This window comes from Otolemur garnettii, unplaced genomic scaffold (assembly GCF_000181295.1).
Source record: "Otolemur garnettii isolate 467f Iridium unplaced genomic scaffold, OtoGar3 scaffold00073, whole genome shotgun sequence".
In the NCBI taxonomy this organism is placed as follows: Eukaryota; Metazoa; Chordata; class Mammalia; order Primates; family Galagidae; genus Otolemur; species Otolemur garnettii.
The window spans coordinates 8,689,442-8,693,347 of NW_003852468.1; the positions used below are offsets into that span (position 1 = coordinate 8,689,442).

The window sequence follows — 3,906 nt, forward strand, 5'->3', positions numbered from 1 at the left end:
GGTAGAGGGCTGTGGCGTCACACAGCTCACAGCAACCTCCAACTCCCAGGCTTAGGCGATTCACTTGCCTCAGCCTCCTGAGTAACTGGGACTACAGGCACCTGCCATAAGGCCTGGCTATTTTTTGGTTGCAGTTTGGCCGGGGCTGGGTTTGAACCCACCACCCTCGGTATATGGGGCCGGTGCCCTACCCACTGAGCACAGGCACTGCCAAAACCTTTCTTTTTTCTTGAGACAGTCTTACTCTGTCACCCTCGGTAGTGTGCTATGGATGTCATAGTTCACAACAACCTCAAACTTTTGGGCTCAAGCAATTTTCTTGCCTCAGCCTCTCCAGTAGCTGGGCCAACAGGCATCAGCTACAACACGCAGCTAGTTTTTCTGTTTTTAGTAGAGATGGCATCTCGTTCTTGCTTAGGCTGGTCTAGAACTCCTGAGCTCAAGTAGTCCACCCACCTCAGCCTCCCAGAGTGCTAGGATTATAGGCTGAGCCACCACATCTGGCTATAAAAAGAAACTATTGACACAACAAAATGCATGAATCTCAAAAACATTATTCTGAGTAAAACATACCTTACACAAAGGTACGTAATACATGATTCTCTTAACATAAAGTCCTAAAACAGATACTTTTGTGGAAAAAAAAAAAATCAAAGCAGTGGGTGTCTATGGGTGAGGATTGACTAGAAAAGGGCATGAGTGAACTTTCTGGGGTTATTTAATGTTCTATATTTCAATAGGGGTTTGCACACAGGTACGTGCATTTGTTAAAACTTAGAGAACAATACTCTTAAAATTTGTACATTTTGGCTAGATGTGGTGGCTCCTACTTATAATCCTAGCATTTGAAAGGTTGAGGTGGAAGGATCATGTGAAGCCAGGAGTTTGAGACTAGCCAAGACCCTACAAAGTAAAATAAAATGAGTTGGATGTGGCAGTATGTTCCTATAGTCTTAAGCTACTCAAAAGGCTGAGGCAGGAGGATTGTTTGAGCACAGGAGTGTAAGATTGCAGTGAACTATATGATTTTGCCACTGCAATTCAACCTAGGCAACAGAGCAAGGCCCTGACTCTAAAAACAGAAATAGTAGGCCCGGCACCTGCAGCTCAGTGGCTAGGGTGCCAGCCACATACACAGGAGCTGGTGGGTTACAATCCAGCCTGGGCCTGCCAAACAATAATGGTAACTACAACCAAAAAATAGCCAGGCATTGTGGAGGGCACCTGTAGTCCCAGCTACTTGGGAGGCTGAGACAAGAGAATTGCCTAAGCCCAAAAGCTGGAGGTTGCTATGAGCTGTGATGTCACAGTACTCTACTGGGCAACATAGTGAAACCCTGTCTCAAAAAAAAAAAAAAAAAAAAGAGGCTTGGCGCCTGTGGCTCAAGTGGCTAAAGCGCCAGCCACATACACCTAAGGTAGCAGGTTCGAATCCAGCCTGGGCCCGCCAAACAACAATGACGCTGCAACCAAAAAATAGCTGGGCATTGTAGTGAGCACCTGTGATCCCAGCTACTTGGGAGGCTAAGGCAGGAGACTTGCTTGAGCCCAGGAGTTGTAGGTTGCTGTGCGCTGTGATACCACAGCACTCTACCCAGGGGAACAGCTTGAGGCTCTGTCTCAAAAAAAAAAAAAAAAGAAAGAAAGAAATAGTACAGGCTTGGTGCCCACCACAAACACTGGGGTGGGTGAGTTCAAGCCTGACCCAGGCCTGCTAAACAACAATGACAACTGCAACAACAGCAACAAAAAAATAGCCAGGCATTGTGGCAGGCACCTGTAGTCTCAGTTACATAGGAGGCTGAGCCAAGAGAATCGCTTAAGTCCAAGAGTTTGAGGTTGCTATGAGCTGTGATGCCACAGCACTCTATGGAGAGCTACATAGTGAGGCTCTGTCTCAAAAAAAAAAAAAAAAAAAAAAAAGAAAGAAAGAAATAGTACAACCTCTATGGTTGTATGGAGATTCTTCAGAGAAATAAATATAGACTTACTATTCCACCCAGAAATCCCACTATTGGGTGTCTACCCAAAGGAGAAATAATTTTAATCAAAAAGACAGCTGTACTCGAATGTTTACTGCAACACAATTCACAATCACAAAGATGTGGAATCAACTCATGAGTAGATGAACAAAATGTGTGGTCAGGCATGGTGGCTCATGCCTGTAATCCTAGCACTCTGGGAGGCTGAGGCAGGTAGACTGCTTAAGCCCATGCGTTTGGGACCGGCCTGAGCAAAAACAAGACCTTGTGTCTCTACTAAAAATAAAAAATTGAGGGAGGATGGGTGAAGAGAATGATATTGTGGGGATCATGCCTATAATTTATCCTATTTGGGTACAGGTGAATTTGTCTAAAGGTTGAATATAAATGTCTTAACATAACAATTATGAGAAAGACATGATGGCTATGTTAGCCACTTGGATGAGTTTTCCAAACTGCATATAGAAGTAACACACTGTATCCTATAAGAGAATTAATGTACACAATTATGATCTAATAAAAAACAAATCAAAAAAAAATTGAGGCAAGAGAGTTGCTTGAACCAGAATTTGAGGTTGCTGTGAGCTGTGACGCCACAGCACTCCACCCAAGGCGACAGCTTGAGACTCTTGTCTCAAAAACCAAAACAACAACAAAAAACCAACAACAAACAAAATGTGATACACATACACCACAGAGTACTACTCCGCCATAAAAAGAAATAAATTACGAGGTCTCATTCTTGCTCAGGCTGCTCTTGAACCTGTGAGCTCAGCAATCCACTGGCCTTGGCCACCCAGAGTGCTAGGATTACAGATGTGAGCAACCACGCCTGGTCTGAATTAATGTCTTTCACAGCAATTTGGATCGAACTAGAGACTACCATCCAAAGTGAAGTATCCCAGGAATGGAAAAACAAACACCACATATACTCTCTAGTACTTTGGAACTGACCACCGGTCACAGAGGCAGAGACGTAAAAGGTATCGTAAATCAAGAAACGGGAGGCTGAGAGGGATAATAAGCTACGTAACAGGTATGATGAACACTATTTAGGTGTTGGATATACTAATAGCCCTGATGTAAGCATTATAAAAGCTATCCATGTAACAAAAACATTTGTACCCCCTTAATATTTAAAAAAGAGAGAGAAAAAGAAATAAGCTTGGTGCAATGTAATCCTAGCACTTTGGGAGGCCAAGACGGGAGGATTGTTTGAGGCCAAAAGTTGTAGACCAGCCTGAGTAGGAGTGAGACCCTATCTCTACTAAAAGGTAGAAAAATTAGCCAGGAGTAGTGGCACAGGCCTGCAGTGTCTACACTGGGGAGGCTGAGACAAAAGGAACAGTTGGGCTCAGGAGGAGTTTGACTGCAGGGAGCTCTGATTACACTCCAGCCTGGGTGACAGAACAAGACCCTGCCTCAAAAATAAATAAGTAAATAAAATAAAGTAATTGTTTATAAAACTTCAGATTAATAATAATAATTTTAAAAGTAAAAAAATAAATAAAATTTCAGGTTAATTGAGGGTACAACTACTAGGTCACAATATTAGAATTTGTTAGGGAAAGTTCCTCTTGTAGTTGTATCCTGCACCCAAAAAGTGTGCCATACTCCCCTACATTGTGAGCATTAAGTGAGGGCACACCACCTGGGTGTGGTGGCTCATGACTGTAATCCCAGCACTTGGGAGGCCAAAGTGGGTGGATCGCCTGAGCTCACAGGTTCGAGACCAGTGTTAGCCAGAGTGAGACCTCTTTTCTAAAAACAGCTGGGCATTGTGGCGAGTGCCTGCAGTCCTGGCTACTTGGGAGGCTGAGGCAAGAGAATCACTTAGTGCAAGAGTTTGAGGATGCTGTGAGCTGATGTCACAGCACTCTATCAAGGGTTACAAAGTGAGACTGTCTCAAAAAAAAAAAATTTA

General features: G+C 43.6%; 1 protein-coding gene across 2 annotated transcripts in view; it reads right to left on the reverse strand.

Moving 5' to 3' along the window:
* The window catches only part of MOV10 (Mov10 RISC complex RNA helicase), a 27,337-nt gene that overhangs the window by 16,123 nt on the left and 7,308 nt on the right, over positions 1 to 3,906 (reverse strand). The window lies entirely within an intron of this gene.